At 52.6% G+C, this 22235-nt stretch overlaps 1 protein-coding gene across 1 annotated transcript in view; it reads right to left on the bottom strand.

Annotated features, from left to right (window-relative positions):
- The window catches only part of LOC136576979 (uncharacterized), a 450480-nt gene that overhangs the window by 150427 nt on the left and 277818 nt on the right, over positions 1-22235 (bottom strand). The gene's annotated exons all lie outside the window — the stretch shown is intronic.

Genomic DNA, 22235 nt, shown 5'->3' with positions numbered 1-22235 from the left:
GAGAAAACCCTATTCCAGCTCAAGAATTCAAAACCAACAAAACTTAAATCATCACCGCACAACATAGTTCCGTTACACACTGCAATTTCCCTGCCACACTCCCGTGGACGTCCATTTAACCCAACAGTTTGTATATATAGAAGACCAGAGAAAATCATTACAGGCCTCTTACATTCTGCACATGGCGCCAAGGCGCCATTTCTACCCGCAACCCGAACGCTGCACTGCCCACCAAGCTGTTAGCCCCCAAAAACGTAGGTGGCTATGGGTGACGCTGACCCTCACCTGGGTTGGCTCGCCGGGCCTCGCAGCTCCACTGCCGCACCCCCTCGCCTTTGTGAGGGTCGACCCATAGTACCGCCCAATCGTGACTGTAAACCTGAGCACTATTTCTATGCCGCCAACCGCAGAGTCTTTGCCCTTAGGGAGACGCGCGCATTTTACTTATCACAACAGAACGCAAAATTCCGGCCGAAATCTTAGCTCCGCGTGCTGAAAACCCTGAAAGAGCCAACCGAAATTAACCGCTAAGAGATTGCCATTGGAAAAACAGTGGCTTTGTCACCTGCCTATCCGCTTATTCCACCAGCTCCTTTGCATACGTCACTAAGCAAGCGCTGTGATTGACTGGCACTGTAGCTTTATGGTTAGTGTAGCACCACCCGCAAGGCGATTCATTATGGGCATCTCAAAGCAGCCATAGGCCCGCGCCCAGGGTAATGGCTCCAAATTGGCATTAGAACACAGTGCGGCCGGTGGTGCTGCAGCTGAACCCCAGGGGTGTAACACCTTACGGGGCCTGAAAACTGAAAGCATTGTCGGAAGGGAGCTGATGACAGCTCAGCTGTCAGAGGTGGTACAACAGTGAACGGGAGCCTCCATGCCCAACCGTATCACATCTTCAATGAAAGCTGGAGCAACAGGGCACTAGAGAGTCCATGCCAGCCCGTATCACATCTTGCATCCAAGCAAAAGGTGGCCCTGCTTAGCACTAGAGCATCCATGCCCCCCGGTATCAAATCTTGTATCCAAGCTAAAGGCGGTGAAACAGGCTACTAGAGCCACCTTCCCCTTCTCCCACCCCCGTATCACATCTTATATGAAAGCTGGAGTGTCCCAGCAGGGCACTAGAGATTCCATGCCCGCTCGTATCACATCCTGAATCTAAGCAAGAGGTGGCCCAACTTGGCACTACAGCATCCATGCCCCACCACACCGTAGCACATCTTGTATCCAAGCTAGAGGCGGTACAGCAGGGTACCAGAGCCTCCAGGCCTGTCTATATGGCATCTCGTTTCCAAGCTAGACACTGAACCAGGATTATAGACGTAAACCGACACCTAGTTGCATCGTGAGCCTCGTGTGGCGCAGAGCATTAGGGCAGTGGCCGTGCATGCTCTCGCTCACGACCTGAAGTATGAGGGTTCAAACCCCGCATAGGCCAGGTAGCCGGCTCAGGGTCGACTCAGCCTTCCATCCTTCCGAGGTCGGTGCAATGAGTACCCAGCTTGCTGGGGGGGTAGAGTGACAGCTGAGGGCATACCATCATGTATTCCGGTGGATTTCTGCGCAGCGCGCTCTACTTTTTACCTTAGTGGCCTATTTGGCTTTGTACCAGACCCCACCCTCTGGCCTCTGTATTCAATTGACCACTCATTTCACATCCTTTTACTCTAACTAGAGAAGAATTCAAAACCAACAAAACTTAAATCATCACCGCACAACATAGTTCCGTTACACACTGCAATTTCCCTGCCACACTCCCGTGGACGTCCATTTAACCCAACAGTTTGTATATATAGAAGACCAGAGAAAATCATTACAGGCCTCTTACATTCTGCACATGGCGCCAAGGCGCCATTTCTACCCGCAACCCGAACGCTGCACTGCCCACCAAGCTGTTAGCCCCCAAAAACGTAGGTGGCTATGGGTGACGCTGACCCTCACCTGGGTTGGCTCGCCGGGCCTCGCAGCTCCACTGCCGCACCCCCTCGCCTTTGTGAGGGTCGACCCATAGTACCGCCCAATCGTGACTGTAAACCTGAGCACTATTTCTATGCCGCCAACCGCAGAGTCTTTGCCCTTAGGGAGACGCGCGCATTTTACTTATCACAACAGAACGCAAAATTCCGGCCGAAATCTTAGCTCCGCGTGCTGAAAACCCTGAAAGAGCCAACCGAAATTAACCGCTAAGAGATTGCCATTGGAAAAACAGTGGCTTTGTCACCTGCCTATCCGCTTATTCCACCAGCTCCTTTGCATACGTCACTAAGCAAGCGCTGTGATTGACTGGCACTGTAGCTTTATGGTTAGTGTAGCACCACCCGCAAGGCGATTCATTATGGGCATCTCAAAGCAGCCATAGGCCCGCGCCCAGGGTAATGGCTCCAAATTGGCATTAGAACACAGTGCGGCCGGTGGTGCTGCAGCTGAACCCCAGGGGTGTAACACCTTACGGGGCCTGAAAACTGAAAGCATTGTCGGAAGGGAGCTGATGACAGCTCAGCTGTCAGAGGTGGTACAACAGTGAACGGGAGCCTCCATGCCCAACCGTATCACATCTTCAATGAAAGCTGGAGCAACAGGGCACTAGAGAGTCCATGCCAGCCCGTATCACATCTTGCATCCAAGCAAAAGGTGGCCCTGCTTAGCACTAGAGCATCCATGCCCCCCGGTATCAAATCTTGTATCCAAGCTAAAGGCGGTGAAACAGGCTACTAGAGCCACCTTCCCCTTCTCCCACCCCCGTATCACATCTTATATGAAAGCTGGAGTGTCCCAGCAGGGCACTAGAGATTCCATGCCCGCTCGTATCACATCCTGAATCTAAGCAAGAGGTGGCCCAACTTGGCACTACAGCATCCATGCCCCACCACACCGTAGCACATCTTGTATCCAAGCTAGAGGCGGTACAGCAGGGTACCAGAGCCTCCAGGCCTGTCTATATGGCATCTCGTTTCCAAGCTAGACACTGAACCAGGATTATAGACGTAAACCGACACCTAGTTGCATCGTGAGCCTCGTGTGGCGCAGAGCATTAGGGCAGTGGCCGTGCATGCTCTCGCTCACGACCTGAAGTATGAGGGTTCAAACCCCGCATAGGCCAGGTAGCCGGCTCAGGGTCGACTCAGCCTTCCATCCTTCCGAGGTCGGTGCAATGAGTACCCAGCTTGCTGGGGGGGTAGAGTGACAGCTGAGGGCATACCATCATGTATTCCGGTGGATTTCTGCGCAGCGCGCTCTACTTTTTACCTTAGTGGCCTATTTGGCTTTGTACCAGACCCCACCCTCTGGCCTCTGTATTCAATTGACCACTCATTTCACATCCTTTTACTCTAACTAGAGAAGAATTCAAAACCAACAAAACTTAAATCATCACCGCACAACATAGTTCCGTTACACACTGCAATTTCCCTGCCACACTCCCGTGGACGTCCATTTAACCCAACAGTTTGTATATATAGAAGACCAGAGAAAATCATTACAGGCCTCTTACATTCTGCACATGGCGCCAAGGCGCCATTTCTACCCGCAACCCGAACGCTGCACTGCCCACCAAGCTGTTAGCCACCAAAAACGTAGGTGGCTATGGGTGACGCTGACCCTCACCTGGGTTGGCTCGCCGGGCCTCGCAGCTCCACTGCCGCACCCCCTCGCCTTTGTGAGGGTCGACCCATAGTACCGCCCAATCGTGACTGTAAACCTGAGCACTATTTCTATGCCGCCAACCGCAGAGTCTTTGCCCTTAGGGAGACGCGCGCATTTTACTTATCACAACAGAACGCAAAATTCCGGCCGAAATCTTAGCTCCGCGTGCTGAAAACCCTGAAAGAGCCAACCGAAATTAACCGCTAAGAGATTGCCATTGGAAAAACAGTGGCTTTGTCACCTGCCTATCCGCTTATTCCACCAGCTCCTTTGCATACGTCACTAAGCAAGCGCTGTGATTGACTGGCACTGTAGCTTTATGGTTAGTGTAGCACCACCCGCAAGGCGATTCATTATGGGCATCTCAAAGCAGCCATAGGCCCGCGCCCAGGGTAATGGCTCCAAATTGGCATTAGAACACAGTGCGGCCGGTGGTGCTGCAGCTGAACCCCAGGGGTGTAACACCTTACGGGGCCTGAAAACTGAAAGCATTGTCGGAAGGGAGCTGATGACAGCTCAGCTGTCAGAGGTGGTACAACAGTGAACGGGAGCCTCCATGCCCAACCGTATCACATCTTCAATGAAAGCTGGAGCAACAGGGCACTAGAGAGTCCATGCCAGCCCGTATCACATCTTGCATCCAAGCAAAAGGTGGCCCTGCTTAGCACTAGAGCATCCATGCCCCCCGGTATCAAATCTTGTATCCAAGCTAAAGGCGGTGAAACAGGCTACTAGAGCCACCTTCCCCTTCTCCCACCCCCGTATCACATCTTATATGAAAGCTGGAGTGTCCCAGCAGGGCACTAGAGATTCCATGCCCGCTCGTATCACATCCTGAATCTAAGCAAGAGGTGGCCCAACTTGGCACTACAGCATCCATGCCCCACCACACCGTAGCACATCTTGTATCCAAGCTAGAGGCGGTACAGCAGGGTACCAGAGCCTCCAGGCCTGTCTATATGGCATCTCGTTTCCAAGCTAGACACTGAACCAGGATTATAGACGTAAACCGACACCTAGTTACATCGTGAGCCTCGTGTGGCGCAGAGCATTAGGGCAGTGGCCGTGCATGCTCTCGCTCACGACCTGAAGTATGAGGGTTCAAACCCCGCATAGGCCAGGTAGCCGGCTCAGGGTCGACTCAGCCTTCCATCCTTCCGAGGTCGGTGCAATGAGTACCCAGCTTGCTGGGGGGGTAGAGTGACAGCTGAGGGCATACCATCATGTATTCCGGTGGATTTCTGCGCAGCGCGCTCTACTTTTTACCTTAGTGGCCTATTTGGCTTTGTACCAGACCCCACCCTCTGGCCTCTGTATTCAATTGACCACTCATTTCACATCCTTTTACTCTAACTAGAGAAGAATTCAAAACCAACAAAACTTAAATCATCACCGCACAACATAGTTCCGTTACACACTGCAATTTCCCTGCCACACTCCCGTGGACGTCCATTTAACCCAACAGTTTGTATATATAGAAGACCAGAGAAAATCATTACAGGCCTCTTACATTCTGCACATGGCGCCAAGGCGCCATTTCTACCCGCAACCCGAACGCTGCACTGCCCACCAAGCTGTTAGCCCCCAAAAACGTAGGTGGCTATGGGTGACGCTGACCCTCACCTGGGTTGGCTCGCCGGGCCTCGCAGCTCCACTGCCGCACCCCCTCGCCTTTGTGAGGGTCGACCCATAGTACCGCCCAATCGTGACTGTAAACCTGAGCACTATTTCTATGCCGCCAACCGCAGAGTCTTTGCCCTTAGGGAGACGCGCGCATTTTACTTATCACAACAGAACGCAAAATTCCGGCCGAAATCTTAGCTCCGCGTGCTGAAAACCCTGAAAGAGCCAACCGAAATTAACCGCTAAGAGATTGCCATTGGAAAAACAGTGGCTTTGTCACCTGCCTATCCGCTTATTCCACCAGCTCCTTTGCATACGTCACTAAGCAAGCGCTGTGATTGACTGGCACTGTAGCTTTATGGTTAGTGTAGCACCACCCGCAAGGCGATTCATTATGGGCATCTCAAAGCAGCCATAGGCCCGCGCCCAGGGTAATGGCTCCAAATTGGCATTAGAACACAGTGCGGCCGGTGGTGCTGCAGCTGAACCCCAGGGGTGTAACACCTTACGGGGCCTGAAAACTGAAAGCATTGTCGGAAGGGAGCTGATGACAGCTCAGCTGTCAGAGGTGGTACAACAGTGAACGGGAGCCTCCATGCCCAACCGTATCACATCTTCAATGAAAGCTGGAGCAACAGGGCACTAGAGAGTCCATGCCAGCCCGTATCACATCTTGCATCCAAGCAAAAGGTGGCCCTGCTTAGCACTAGAGCATCCATGCCCCCCGGTATCAAATCTTGTATCCAAGCTAAAGGCGGTGAAACAGGCTACTAGAGCCACCTTCCCCTTCTCCCACCCCCGTATCACATCTTATATGAAAGCTGGAGTGTCCCAGCAGGGCACTAGAGATTCCATGCCCGCTCGTATCACATCCTGAATCTAAGCAAGAGGTGGCCCAACTTGGCACTACAGCATCCATGCCCCACCACACCGTAGCACATCTTGTATCCAAGCTAGAGGCGGTACAGCAGGGTACCAGAGCCTCCAGGCCTGTCTATATGGCATCTCGTTTCCAAGCTAGACACTGAACCAGGATTATAGACGTAAACCGACACCTAGTTACATCGTGAGCCTCGTGTGGCGCAGAGCATTAGGGCAGTGGCCGTGCATGCTCTCGCTCACGACCTGAAGTATGAGGGTTCAAACCCCGCATAGGCCAGGTAGCCGGCTCAGGGTCGACTCAGCCTTCCATCCTTCTGAGGTCGGTGCAATGAGTACCCAGCTTGCTGGGGGGGTAGAGTGACAGCTGAGGGCATACCATCATGTATTCCGGTGGATTTCTGCGCAGCGCGCTCTACTTTTTACCTTAGTGGCCTATTTGGCTTTGTACCAGACCCCACCCTCTGGCCTCTGTATTCAATTGACCACTCATTTCACATCCTTTTACTCTAACTAGAGAAGAATTCAAAACCAACAAAACTTAAATCATCACCGCACAACATAGTTCCGTTACACACTGCAATTTCCCTGCCACACTCCCGTGGACGTCCATTTAACCCAACAGTTTGTATATATAGAAGACCAGAGAAAATCATTACAGGCCTCTTACATTCTGCACATGGCGCCAAGGCGCCATTTCTACCCGCAACCCGAACGCTGCACTGCCCACCAAGCTGTTAGCCCCCAAAAACGTAGGTGGCTATGGGTGACGCTGACCCTCACCTGGGTTGGCTCGCCGGGCCTCGCAGCTCCACTGCCGCACCCCCTCGCCTTTGTGAGGGTCGACCCATAGTACCGCCCAATCGTGACTGTAAACCTGAGCACTATTTCTATGCCGCCAACCGCAGAGTCTTTGCCCTTAGGGAGACGCGCGCATTTTACTTATCACAACAGAACGCAAAATTCCGGCCGAAATCTTAGCTCCGCGTGCTGAAAACCCTGAAAGAGCCAACCGAAATTAACCGCTAAGAGATTGCCATTGGAAAAACAGTGGCTTTGTCACCTGCCTATCCGCTTATTCCACCAGCTCCTTTGCATACGTCACTAAGCAAGCGCTGTGATTGACTGGCACTGTAGCTTTATGGTTAGTGTAGCACCACCCGCAAGGCGATTCATTATGGGCATCTCAAAGCAGCCATAGGCCCGCGCCCAGGGTAATGGCTCCAAATTGGCATTAGAACACAGTGCGGCCGGTGGTGCTGCAGCTGAACCCCAGGGGTGTAACACCTTACGGGGCCTGAAAACTGAAAGCATTGTCGGAAGGGAGCTGATGACAGCTCAGCTGTCAGAGGTGGTACAACAGTGAACGGGAGCCTCCATGCCCAACCGTATCACATCTTCAATGAAAGCTGGAGCAACAGGGCACTAGAGAGTCCATGCCAGCCCGTATCACATCTTGCATCCAAGCAAAAGGTGGCCCTGCTTAGCACTAGAGCATCCATGCCCCCCGGTATCAAATCTTGTATCCAAGCTAAAGGCGGTGAAACAGGCTACTAGAGCCACCTTCCCCTTCTCCCACCCCCGTATCACATCTTATATGAAAGCTGGAGTGTCCCAGCAGGGCACTAGAGATTCCATGCCCGCTCGTATCACATCCTGAATCTAAGCAAGAGGTGGCCCAACTTGGCACTACAGCATCCATGCCCCACCACACCGTAGCACATCTTGTATCCAAGCTAGAGGCGGTACAGCAGGGTACCAGAGCCTCCAGGCCTGTCTATATGGCATCTCGTTTCCAAGCTAGACACTGAACCAGGATTATAGCCGTAAACCGACACCTAGTTACATTGTGAGCCTCGTGTGGCGCAGAGCATTAGGGCAGTGGCCGTGCATGCTCTCGCTCACGACCTGAAGTATGAGGGTTCAAACCCCGCATAGGCCAGGTAGCCGGCTCAGGGTCGACTCAGCCTTCCATCCTTCCGAGGTCGGTGCAATGAGTACCCAGCTTGCTGGGGGGGTAGAGTGACAGCTGAGGGCATACCATCATGTATTCCGGTGGATTTCTGCGCAGCGCGCTCTACTTTTTACCTTAGTGGCCTATTTGGCTTTGTACCAGACCCCACCCTCTGGCCTCTGTATTCAATTGACCACTCATTTCACATCCTTTTACTCTAACTAGAGAAGAATTCAAAACCAACAAAACTTAAATCATCACCGCACAACATAGTTCCGTTACACACTGCAATTTCCCTGCCACACTCCCGTGGACGTCCATTTAACCCAACAGTTTGTATATATAGAAGACCAGAGAAAATCATTACAGGCCTCTTACATTCTGCACATGGCGCCAAGGCGCCATTTCTACCCGCAACCCGAACGCTGCACTGCCCACCAAGCTGTTAGCCACCAAAAACGTAGGTGGCTATGGGTGACGCTGACCCTCACCTGGGTTGGCTCGCCGGGCCTCGCAGCTCCACTGCCGCACCCCCTCGCCTTTGTGAGGGTCGACCCATAGTACCGCCCAATCGTGACTGTAAACCTGAGCACTATTTCTATGCCGCCAACCGCAGAGTCTTTGCCCTCAGGGAGACGCGCGCATTTTACTTATCACAACAGAACGCAAAATTCCGGCCGAAATCTTAGCTCCGCGTGCTGAAAACCCTGAAAGAGCCAACCGAAATTAACCGCTAAGAGATTGCCATTGGAAAAACAGTGGCTTTGTCACCTGCCTATCCGCTTATTCCACCAGCTCCTTTGCATACGTCACTAAGCAAGCGCTGTGATTGACTGGCACTGTAGCTTTATGGTTAGTGTAGCACCACCCGCAAGGCGATTCATTATGGGCATCTCAAAGCAGCCATAGGCCCGCGCCCAGGGTAATGGCTCCAAATTGGCATTAGAACACAGTGCGGCCGGTGGTGCTGCAGCTGAACCCCAGGGGTGTAACACCTTACGGGGCCTGAAAACTGAAAGCATTGTCGGAAGGGAGCTGATGACAGCTCAGCTGTCAGAGGTGGTACAACAGTGAACGGGAGCCTCCATGCCCAACCGTATCACATCTTCAATGAAAGCTGGAGCAACAGGGCACTAGAGAGTCCATGCCAGCCCGTATCACATCTTGCATCCAAGCAAAAGGTGGCCCTGCTTAGCACTAGAGCATCCATGCCCCCCGGTATCAAATCTTGTATCCAAGCTAAAGGCGGTGAAACAGGCTACTAGAGCCACCTTCCCCTTCTCCCACCCCCGTATCACATCTTATATGAAAGCTGGAGTGTCCCAGCAGGGCACTAGAGATTCCATGCCCGCTCGTATCACATCCTGAATCTAAGCAAGAGGTGGCCCAACTTGGCACTACAGCATCCATGCCCCACCACACCGTAGCACATCTTGTATCCAAGCTAGAGGCGGTACAGCAGGGTACCAGAGCCTCCAGGCCTGTCTATATGGCATCTCGTTTCCAAGCTAGACACTGAACCAGGATTATAGACGTAAACCGACACCTAGTTACATCGTGAGCCTCGTGTGGCGCAGAGCATTAGGGCAGTGGCCGTGCATGCTCTCGCTCACGACCTGAAGTATGAGGGTTCAAACCCCGCATAGGCCAGGTAGCCGGCTCAGGGTCGACTCAGCCTTCCATCCTTCCGAGGTCGGTGCAATGAGTACCCAGCTTGCTGGGGGGGTAGAGTGACAGCTGAGGGCATACCATCATGTATTCCGGTGGATTTCTGCGCAGCGCGCTCTACTTTTTACCTTAGTGGCCTATTTGGCTTTGTACCAGACCCCACCCTCTGGCCTCTGTATTCAATTGACCACTCATTTCACATCCTTTTACTCTAACTAGAGAAGAATTCAAAACCAACAAAACTTAAATCATCACCGCACAACATAGTTCCGTTACACACTGCAATTTCCCTGCCACACTCCCGTGGACGTCCATTTAACCCAACAGTTTGTATATATAGAAGACCAGAGAAAATCATTACAGGCCTCTTACATTCTGCACATGGCGCCAAGGCGCCATTTCTACCCGCAACCCGAACGCTGCACTGCCCACCAAGCTGTTAGCCACCAAAAACGTAGGTGGCTATGGGTGACGCTGACCCTCACCTGGGTTGGCTCGCCGGGCCTCGCAGCTCCACTGCCGCACCCCCTCGCCTTTGTGAGGGTCGACCCATAGTACCGCCCAATCGTGACTGTAAACCTGAGCACTATTTCTATGCCGCCAACCGCAGAGTCTTTGCCCTTAGGGAGACGCGCGCATTTTACTTATCACAACAGAACGCAAAATTCCGGCCGAAATCTTAGCTCCGCGTGCTGAAAACCCTGAAAGAGCCAACCGAAATTAACCGCTAAGAGATTGCCATTGGAAAAACAGTGGCTTTGTCACCTGCCTATCCGCTTATTCCACCAGCTCCTTTGCATACGTCACTAAGCAAGCGCTGTGATTGACTGGCACTGTAGCTTTATGGTTAGTGTAGCACCACCCGCAAGGCGATTCATTATGGGCATCTCAAAGCAGCCATAGGCCCGCGCCCAGGGTAATGGCTCCAAATTGGCATTAGAACACAGTGCGGCCGGTGGTGCTGCAGCTGAACCCCAGGGGTGTAACACCTTACGGGGCCTGAAAACTGAAAGCATTGTCGGAAGGGAGCTGATGACAGCTCAGCTGTCAGAGGTGGTACAACAGTGAACGGGAGCCTCCATGCCCAACCGTATCACATCTTCAATGAAAGCTGGAGCAACAGGGCACTAGAGAGTCCATGCCAGCCCGTATCACATCTTGCATCCAAGCAAAAGGTGGCCCTGCTTAGCACTAGAGCATCCATGCCCCCCGGTATCAAATCTTGTATCCAAGCTAAAGGCGGTGAAACAGGCTACTAGAGCCACCTTCCCCTTCTCCCACCCCCGTATCACATCTTATATGAAAGCTGGAGTGTCCCAGCAGGGCACTAGAGATTCCATGCCCGCTCGTATCACATCCTGAATCTAAGCAAGAGGTGGCCCAACTTGGCACTACAGCATCCATGCCCCACCACACCGTAGCACATCTTGTATCCAAGCTAGAGGCGGTACAGCAGGGTACCAGAGCCTCCAGGCCTGTCTATATGGCATCTCGTTTCCAAGCTAGACACTGAACCAGGATTATAGACGTAAACCGACACCTAGTTACATCGTGAGCCTCGTGTGGCGCAGAGCATTAGGGCAGTGGCCGTGCATGCTCTCGCTCACGACCTGAAGTATGAGGGTTCAAACCCCGCATAGGCCAGGTAGCCGGCTCAGGGTCGACTCATCCTTCCGAGGTCGGTGCAATGAGTACCCAGCTTGCTGGGGGGGTAGAGTGACAGCTGAGGGCATACCATCATGTATTCCGGTGGATTTCTGCGCAGCGTGCTCTACTTTTTACCTTAGTGGCCTATTTGGCTTTGTACCAGACCCCACCCTCTGGCCTCTGTATTCAATTGACCACTCATTTCACATCCTTTTACTCTAACTAGAGAAGAATTCAAAACCAACAAAACTTAAATCATCACCGCACAACATAGTTCCGTTACACACTGCAATTTCCCTGCCACACTCCCGTGGACGTCCATTTAACCCAACAGTTTGTATATATAGAAGACCAGAGAAAATCATTACAGGCCTCTTACATTCTGCACATGGCGCCAAGGCGCCATTTCTACCCGCAACCCGAACGCTGCACTGCCCACCAAGCTGTTAGCCACCAAAAACGTAGGTGGCTATGGGTGACGCTGACCCTCACCTGGGTTGGCTCGCCGGGCCTCGCAGCTCCACTGCCGCACCCAATCGCCTTTGTGAGGGTCGACCCATAGTACCGCCCAATCGTGACTGTAAACCTGAGCACTATTTCTATGCCGCCAACCGCAGAGTCTTTGCCCTTAGGGAGACGCGCGCATTTTACTTGTCACAACAGAACGCAAAATTCCGGCCGAAATCTTAGCTCCGCGTGCTGAAAACCCTGAAAGAGCCAACCGAAATTAACCGCTAAGAGATTGCCATTGGAAAAACAGTGGCTTTGTCACCTGCCTATCCGCTTATTCCACCAGCTCCTTTGCATACGTCACTAAGCAAGCGCTGTGATTGACTGGCACTGTAGCTTTATGGTTAGTGTAGCACCACCCGCAAGGCGATTCATTATGGGCATCTCAAAGCAGCCATAGGCCCGCGCCCAGGGTAATGGCTCCAAATTGGCATTAGAACACAGTGCGGCCGGTGGTGCTGCAGCTGAACCCCAGGGGTGTAACACCTTACGGGGCCTGAAAACTGAAAGCATTGTCGGAAGGGAGCTGATGACAGCTCAGCTGTCAGAGGTGGTACAACAGTGAACGGGAGCCTCCATGCCCAACCGTATCACATCTTCAATGAAAGCTGGAGCAACAGGGCACTAGAGAGTCCATGCCAGCCCGTATCACATCTTGCATCCAAGCAAAAGGTGGCCCTGCTTAGCACTAGAGCATCCATGCCCCCCGGTATCAAATCTTGTATCCAAGCTAAAGGCGGTGAAACAGGCTACTAGAGCCACCTTCCCCTTCTCCCACCCCCGTATCACATCTTATATGAAAGCTGGAGTGTCCCAGCAGGGCACTAGAGATTCCATGCCCGCTCGTATCACATCCTGAATCTAAGCAAGAGGTGGCCCAACTTGGCACTACAGCATCCATGCCCCACCACACCGTAGCACATCTTGTATCCAAGCTAGAGGCGGTACAGCAGGGTACCAGAGCCTCCAGGCCTGTCTATATGGCATCTCGTTTCCAAGCTAGACACTGAACCAGGATTATAGCCGTAAACCGACACCTAGTTACATCGTGAGCCTCGTGTGGCGCAGAGCATTAGGGCAGTGGCCGTGCATGCTCTCGCTCACGACCTGAAGTATGAGGGTTCAAACCCCGCATAGGCCAGGTAGCCGGCTCAGGGTCGACTCAGCCTTCCATCCTTCCGAGGTCGGTGCAATGAGTACCCAGCTTGCTGGGGGGGTAGAGTGACAGCTGAGGGCATACCATCATGTATTCTGGTGGATTTCTGCGCAGCGCGCTCTACTTTTTACCTTAGTGGCCTATTTGGCTTTGTACCAGACCCCACCCTCTGGCCTCTGTATTCAATTGACCACTCATTTCACATCCTTTTACTCTAACTAGAGAAGAATTCAAAACCAACAAAACTTAAATCATCACCGCACAACATAGTTCCGTTACACACTGCAATTTCCCTGCCACACTCCCGTGGACGTCCATTTAACCCAACAGTTTGTATATATAGAAGACCAGAGAAAATCATTACAGGCCTCTTACATTCTGCACATGGCGCCAAGGCGCCATTTCTACCCGCAACCCGAACGCTGCACTGCCCACCAAGCTGTTAGCCACCAAAAACGTAGGTGGCTATGGGTGACGCTGACCCTCACCTGGGTTGGCTCGCCGGGCCTCGCAGTTCCACTGCCGCACCCAATCGCCTTTGTGAGGGTCGACCCATAGTACCGCCCAATCGTGACTGTAAACCTGAGCACTATTTCTATGCCGCCAACCGCAGAGTCTTTGCCCTTAGGGAGACGCGCGCATTTTACTTGTCACAACAGAACGCAAAATTCCGGCCGAAATCTTAGCTCCGCGTGCTGAAAACCCTGAAAGAGCCAACCGAAATTAACCGCTAAGAGATTGCCATTGGAAAAACAGTGGCTTTGTCACCTGCCTATCCGCTTATTCCACCAGCTCCTTTGCATACGTCACTAAGCAAGCGCTGTGATTGACTGGCACTGTAGCTTTATGGTTAGTGTAGCACCACCCGCAAGGCGATTCATTATGGGCATCTCAAAGCAGCCATAGGCCCGCGCCCAGGGTAATGGCTCCAAATTGGCATTAGAACACAGTGCGGCCGGTGGTGCTGCAGCTGAACCCCAGGGGTGTAACACCTTACGGGGCCTGAAAACTGAAAGCATTGTCGGAAGGGAGCTGATGACAGCTCAGCTGTCAGAGGTGGTACAACAGTGAACGGGAGCCTCCATGCCCAACCGTATCACATCTTCAATGAAAGCTGGAGCAACAGGGCACTAGAGAGTCCATGCCAGCCCGTATCACATCTTGCATCCAAGCAAAAGGTGGCCCTGCTTAGCACTAGAGCATCCATGCCCCCCGGTATCAAATCTTGTATCCAAGCTAAAGGCGGTGAAACAGGCTACTAGAGCCACCTTCCCCTTCTCCCACCCCCGTATCACATCTTATATGAAAGCTGGAGTGTCCCAGCAGGGCACTAGAGATTCCATGCCCGCTCGTATCACATCCTGAATCTAAGCAAGAGGTGGCCCAACTTGGCACTACAGCATCCATGCCCCACCACACCGTAGCACATCTTGTATCCAAGCTAGAGGCGGTACAGCAGGGTACCAGAGCCTCCAGGCCTGTCTATATGGCATCTCGTTTCCAAGCTAGACACTGAACCAGGATTATAGCCGTAAACCGACACCTAGTTACATTGTGAGCCTCGTGTGGCGCAGAGCATTAGGGCAGTGGCCGTGCATGCTCTCGCTCACGACCTGAAGTATGAGGGTTCAAACCCCGCATAGGCCAGGTAGCCGGCTCAGGGTCGACTCAGCCTTCCATCCTTCCGAGGTCGGTGCAATGAGTACCCAGCTTGCTGGGGGGGTAGAGTGACAGCTGAGGGCATACCATCATGTATTCCGGTGGATTTCTGCGCAGCGCGCTCTACTTTTTACCTTAGTGGCCTATTTGGCTTTGTACCAGACCCCACCCTCTGGCCTCTGTATTCAATTGACCACTCATTTCACATCCTTTTACTCTAACTAGAGAAGAATTCAAAACCAACAAAACTTAAATCATCACCGCACAACATAGTTCCGTTACACACTGCAATTTCCCTGCCACACTCCCGTGGACGTCCATTTAACCCAACAGTTTGTATATATAGAAGACCAGAGAAAATCATTACAGGCCTCTTACATTCTGCACATGGCGCCAAGGCGCCATTTCTACCCGCAACCCGAACGCTGCACTGCCCACCAAGCTGTTAGCCACCAAAAACGTAGGTGGCTATGGGTGACGCTGACCCTCACCTGGGTTGGCTCGCCGGGCCTCGCAGCTCCACTGCCGCACCCCCTCGCCTTTGTGAGGGTCGACCCATAGTACCGCCCAATCGTGACTGTAAACCTGAGCACTATTTCTATGCCGCCAACCGCAGAGTCTTTGCCCTTAGGGAGACGCGCGCATTTTACTTATCACAACAGAACGCAAAATTCCGGCCGAAATCTTAGCTCCGCGTGCTGAAAACCCTGAAAGAGCCAACCGAAATTAACCGCTAAGAGATTGCCATTGGAAAAACAGTGGCTTTGTCACCTGCCTATCCGCTTATTCCACCAGCTCCTTTGCATACGTCACTAAGCAAGCGCTGTGATTGACTGGCACTGTAGCTTTATGGTTAGTGTAGCACCACCCGCAAGGCGATTCATTATGGGCATCTCAAAGCAGCCATAGGCCCGCGCCCAGGGTAATGGCTCCAAATTGGCATTAGAACACAGTGCGGCCGGTGGTGCTGCAGCTGAACCCCAGGGGTGTAACACCTTACGGGGCCTGAAAACTGAAAGCATTGTCGGAAGGGAGCTGATGACAGCTCAGCTGTCAGAGGTGGTACAACAGTGAACGGGAGCCTCCATGCCCAACCGTATCACATCTTCAATGAAAGCTGGAGCAACAGGGCACTAGAGAGTCCATGCCAGCCCGTATCACATCTTGCATCCAAGCAAAAGGTGGCCCTGCTTAGCACTAGAGCATCCATGCCCCCCGGTATCAAATCTTGTATCCAAGCTAAAGGCGGTGAAACAGGCTACTAGAGCCACCTTCCCCTTCTCCCACCCCCGTATCACATCTTATATGAAAGCTGGAGTGTCCCAGCAGGGCACTAGAGATTCCATGCCCGCTCGTATCACATCCTGAATCTAAGCAAGAGGTGGCCCAACTTGGCACTACAGCATCCATGCCCCACCACACCGTAGCACATCTTGTATCCAAGCTAGAGGCGGTACAGCAGGGTACCAGAGCCTCCAGGCCTGTCTATATGGCATCTCGTTTCCAAGCTAGACACTGAACCAGGATTATAGACGTAAACCGACACCTAGTTACATCGTGAGCCTCGTGTGGCGCAGAGCATTAGGGCAGTGGCCGTGCATGCTCTCGCTCACGACCTGAAGTATGAGGGTTCAAACCCCGCATAGGCCAGGTAGCCGGCTCAGGGTCGACTCAGCCTTCCATCCTTCCGAGGTCGGTGCAATGAGTACCCAGCTTGCTGGGGGGTAGAGTGACAGCTGAGGGCATACCATCATGTATTCCGGTGGATTTCTGCGCAGCGCGCTCTACTTTTTACCTTAGTGGCCTATTTGGCTTTGTACCAGACCCCACCCTCTGGCCTCTGTATTCAATTGACCACTCATTTCACATCCTTTTACTCTAACTAGAGAAGAATTCAAAACCAACAAAACTTAAATCATCACCGCACAACATAGTTCCGTTACACACTGCAATTTCCCTGCCACACTCCCGTGGACGTCCATTTAACCCAACAGTTTGTATATATAGAAGACCAGAGAAAATCATTACAGGCCTCTTACATTCTGCACATGGCGCCAAGGCGCCATTTCTACCCGCAACCCGAACGCTGCACTGCCCACCAAGCTGTTAGCCCCCAAAAACGTAGGTGGCTATGGGTGACGCTGACCCTCACCTGGGTTGGCTCGCCGGGCCTCGCAGCTCCACTGCCGCACCCCCTCGCCTTTGTGAGGGTCGACCCATAGTACCGCCCAATCGTGACTGTAAACCTGAGCACTATTTCTATGCCGCCAACCGCAGAGTCTTTGCCCTTAGGGAGACGCGCGCATTTTACTTATCACAACAGAACGCAAAATTCCGGCCGAAATCTTAGCTCCGCGTGCTGAAAACCCTGAAAGAGCCAACCGAAATTAACCGCTAAGAGATTGCCATTGGAAAAACAGTGGCTTTGTCACCTGCCTATCCGCTTATTCCACCAGCTCCTTTGCATACGTCACTAAGCAAGCGCTGTGATTGACTGGCACTGTAGCTTTATGGTTAGTGTAGCACCACCCGCAAGGCGATTCATTATGGGCATCTCAAAGCAGCCATAGGCCCGCGCCCAGGGTAATGGCTCCAAATTGGCATTAGAACACAGTGCGGCCGGTGGTGCTGCAGCTGAACCCCAGGGGTGTAACACCTTACGGGGCCTGAAAACTGAAAGCATTGTCGGAAGGGAGCTGATGACAGCTCAGCTGTCAGAGGTGGTACAACAGTGAACGGGAGCCTCCATGCCCAACCGTATCACATCTTCAATGAAAGCTGGAGCAACAGGGCACTAGAGAGTCCATGCCAGCCCGTATCACATCTTGCATCCAAGCAAAAGGTGGCCCTGCTTAGCACTAGAGCATCCATGCCCCCCGGTATCAAATCTTGTATCCAAGCTAAAGGCGGTGAAACAGGCTACTAGAGCCACCTTCCCCTTCTCCCACCCCCGTATCACATCTTATATGAAAGCTGGAGTGTCCCAGCAGGGCACTAGAGATTCCATGCCCGCTCGTATCACATCCTGAATCTAAGCAAGAGGTGGCCCAACTTGGCACTACAGCATCCATGCCCCACCACACCGTAGCACATCTTGTATCCAAGCTAGAGGCGGTACAGCAGGGTACCAGAGCCTCCAGGCCTGTCTATATGGCATCTCGTTTCCAAGCTAGACACTGAACCAGGATTATAGACGTAAACCGACACCTAGTTACATCGTGAGCCTCGTGTGGCGCAGAGCATTAGGGCAGTGGCCGTGCATGCTCTCGCTCACGACCTGAAGTATGAGGGTTCAAACCCCGCATAGGCCAGGTAGCCGGCTCAGGGTCGACTCATCCTTCCGAGGTCGGTGCAATGAGTACCCAGCTTGCTGGGGGGGTAGAGTGACAGCTGAGGGCATACCATCATGTATTCCGGTGGATTTCTGCGCAGCGTGCTCTACTTTTTACCTTAGTGGCCTATTTGGCTTTGTACCAGACCCCACCCTCTGGCCTCTGTATTCAATTGACCACTCATTTCACATCCTTTTACTCTAACTAGAGAAGAATTCAAAACCAACAAAACTTAAATCATCACCGCACAACATAGTTCCGTTACACACTGCAATTTCCCTGCCACACTCCCGTGGACGTCCATTTAACCCAACAGTTTGTATATATAGAAGACCAGAGAAAATCATTACAGGCCTCTTACATTCTGCACATGGCGCCAAGGCGCCATTTCTACCCGCAACCCGAACGCTGCACTGCCCACCAAGCTGTTAGCCACCAAAAACGTAGGTGGCTATGGGTGACGCTGACCCTCACCTGGGTTGGCTCGCCGGGCCTCGCAGCTCCACTGCCGCACCCAATCGCCTTTGTGAGGGTCGACCCATAGTACCGCCCAATCGTGACTGTAAACCTGAGCACTATTTCTATGCCGCCAACCGCAGAGTCTTTGCCCTTAGGGAGACGCGCGCATTTTACTTGTCACAACAGAACGCAAAATTCCGGCCGAAATCTTAGCTCCGCGTGCTGAAAACCCTGAAAGAGCCAACCGAAATTAACCGCTAAGAGATTGCCATTGGAAAAACAGTGGCTTTGTCACCTGCCTATCCGCTTATTCCACCAGCTCCTTTGCATACGTCACTAAGCAAGCGCTGTGATTGACTGGCACTGTAGCTTTATGGTTAGTGTAGCACCACCCGCAAGGCGATTCATTATGGGCATCTCAAAGCAGCCATAGGCCCGCGCCCAGGGTAATGGCTCCAAATTGGCATTAGAACACAGTGCGGCCGGTGGTGCTGCAGCTGAACCCCAGGGGTGTAACACCTTACGGGGCCTGAAAACTGAAAGCATTGTCGGAAGGGAGCTGATGACAGCTCAGCTGTCAGAGGTGGTACAACAGTGAACGGGAGCCTCCATGCCCAACCGTATCACATCTTCAATGAAAGCTGGAGCAACAGGGCACTAGAGAGTCCATGCCAGCCCGTATCACATCTTGCATCCAAGCAAAAGGTGGCCCTGCTTAGCACTAGAGCATCCATGCCCCCCGGTATCAAATCTTGTATCCAAGCTAAAGGCGGTGAAACAGGCTACTAGAGCCACCTTCCCCTTCTCCCACCCCCGTATCACATCTTATATGAAAGCTGGAGTGTCCCAGCAGGGCACTAGAGATTCCATGCCCGCTCGTATCACATCCTGAATCTAAGCAAGAGGTGGCCCAACTTGGCACTACAGCATCCATGCCCCACCACACCGTAGCACATCTTGTATCCAAGCTAGAGGCGGTACAGCAGGGTACCAGAGCCTCCAGGCCTGTCTATATGGCATCTCGTTTCCAAGCTAGACACTGAACCAGGATTATAGCCGTAAACCGACACCTAGTTACATCGTGAGCCTCGTGTGGCGCAGAGCATTAGGGCAGTGGCCGTGCATGCTCTCGCTCACGACCTGAAGTATGAGGGTTCAAACCCCGCATAGGCCAGGTAGCCGGCTCAGGGTCGACTCAGCCTTCCATCCTTCCGAGGTCGGTGCAATGAGTACCCAGCTTGCTGGGGGGGTAGAGTGACAGCTGAGGGCATACCATCATGTATTCTGGTGGATTTCTGCGCAGCGCGCTCTACTTTTTACCTTAGTGGCCTATTTGGCTTTGTACCAGACCCCACCCTCTGGCCTCTGTATTCAATTGACCACTCATTTCACATCCTTTTACTCTAACTAGAGAAGAATTCAAAACCAACAAAACTTAAATCATCACCGCACAACATAGTTCCGTTACACACTGCAATTTCCCTGCCACACTCCCGTGGACGTCCATTTAACCCAACAGTTTGTATATATAGAAGACCAGAGAAAATCATTACAGGCCTCTTACATTCTGCACATGGCGCCAAGGCGCCATTTCTACCCGCAACCCGAACGCTGCACTGCCCACCAAGCTGTTAGCCACCAAAAACGTAGGTGGCTATGGGTGACGCTGACCCTCACCTGGGTTGGCTCGCCGGGCCTCGCAGTTCCACTGCCGCACCCAATCGCCTTTGTGAGGGTCGACCCATAGTACCGCCCAATCGTGACTGTAAACCTGAGCACTATTTCTATGCCGCCAACCGCAGAGTCTTTGCCCTTAGGGAGACGCGCGCATTTTACTTGTCACAACAGAACGCAAAATTCCGGCCGAAATCTTAGCTCCGCGTGCTGAAAACCCTGAAAGAGCCAACCGAAATTAACCGCTAAGAGATTGCCATTGGAAAAACAGTGGCTTTGTCACCTGCCTATCCGCTTATTCCACCAGCTCCTTTGCATACGTCACTAAGCAAGCGCTGTGATTGACTGGCACTGTAGCTTTATGGTTAGTGTAGCACCACCCGCAAGGCGATTCATTATGGGCATCTCAAAGCAGCCATAGGCCCGCGCCCAGGGTAATGGCTCCAAATTGGCATTAGAACACAGTGCGGCCGGTGGTGCTGCAGCTGAACCCCAGGGGTGTAACACCTTACGGGGCCTGAAAACTGAAAGCATTGTCGGAAGGGAGCTGATGACAGCTCAGCTGTCAGAGGTGGTACAACAGTGAACGGGAGCCTCCATGCCCAACCGTATCACATCTTCAATGAAAGCTGGAGCAACAGGGCACTAGAGAGTCCATGCCAGCCCGTATCACATCTTGCATCCAAGCAAAAGGTGGCCCTGCTTAGCACTAGAGCATCCATGCCCCCCGGTATCAAATCTTGTATCCAAGCTAAAGGCGGTGAAACAGGCTACTAGAGCCACCTTCCCCTTCTCCCACCCCCGTATCACATCTTATATGAAAGCTGGAGTGTCCCAGCAGGGCACTAGAGATTCCATGCCCGCTCGTATCACATCCTGAATCTAAGCAAGAGGTGGCCCAACTTGGCACTACAGCATCCATGCCCCACCACACCGTAGCACATCTTGTATCCAAGCTAGAGGCGGTACAGCAGGGTACCAGAGCCTCCAGGCCTGTCTATATGGCATCTCGTTTCCAAGCTAGACACTGAACCAGGATTATAGCCGTAAACCGACACCTAGTTACATTGTGAGCCTCGTGTGGCGCAGAGCATTAGGGCAGTGGCCGTGCATGCTCTCGCTCACGACCTGAAGTATGAGGGTTCAAACCCCGCATAGGCCAGGTAGCCGGCTCAGGGTCGACTCAGCCTTCCATCCTTCCGAGGTCGGTGCAATGAGTACCCAGCTTGCTGGGGGGGTAGAGTGACAGCTGAGGGCATACCATCATGTATTCCGGTGGATTTCTGCGCAGCGCGCTCTACTTTTTACCTTAGTGGCCTATTTGGCTTTGTACCAGACCCCACCCTCTGGCCTCTGTATTCAATTGACCACTCATTTCACATCCTTTTACTCTAACTAGAGAAGAATTCAAAACCAACAAAACTTAAATCATCACCGCACAACATAGTTCCGTTACACACTGCAATTTCCCTGCCACACTCCCGTGGACGTCCATTTAACCCAACAGTTTGTATATATAGAAGACCAGAGAAAATCATTACAGGCCTCTTACATTCTGCACATGGCGCCAAGGCGCCATTTCTACCCGCAACCCGAACGCTGCACTGCCCACCAAGCTGTTAGCCACCAAAAACGTAGGTGGCTATGGGTGACGCTGACCCTCACCTGGGTTGGCTCGCCGGGCCTCGCAGCTCCACTGCCGCACCCCCTCGCCTTTGTGAGGGTCGACCCATAGTACCGCCCAATCGTGACTGTAAACCTGAGCACTATTTCTATGCCGCCAACCGCAGAGTCTTTGCCCTCAGGGAGACGCGCGCATTTTACTTATCACAACAGAACGCAAAATTCCGGCCGAAATCTTAGCTCCGCGTGCTGAAAACCCTGAAAGAGCCAACCGAAATTAACCGCTAAGAGATTGCCATTGGAAAAACAGTGGCTTTGTCACCTGCCTATCCGCTTATTCCACCAGCTCCTTTGCATACGTCACTAAGCAAGCGCTGTGATTGACTGGCACTGTAGCTTTATG

Source organism: Eleutherodactylus coqui, chromosome 8, assembly GCF_035609145.1.
Source record: "Eleutherodactylus coqui strain aEleCoq1 chromosome 8, aEleCoq1.hap1, whole genome shotgun sequence".
Classification (NCBI taxonomy): Eukaryota; Metazoa; Chordata; class Amphibia; order Anura; family Eleutherodactylidae; genus Eleutherodactylus; species Eleutherodactylus coqui.
This window is presented reverse-complemented; position numbering and strand designations above follow the sequence as displayed.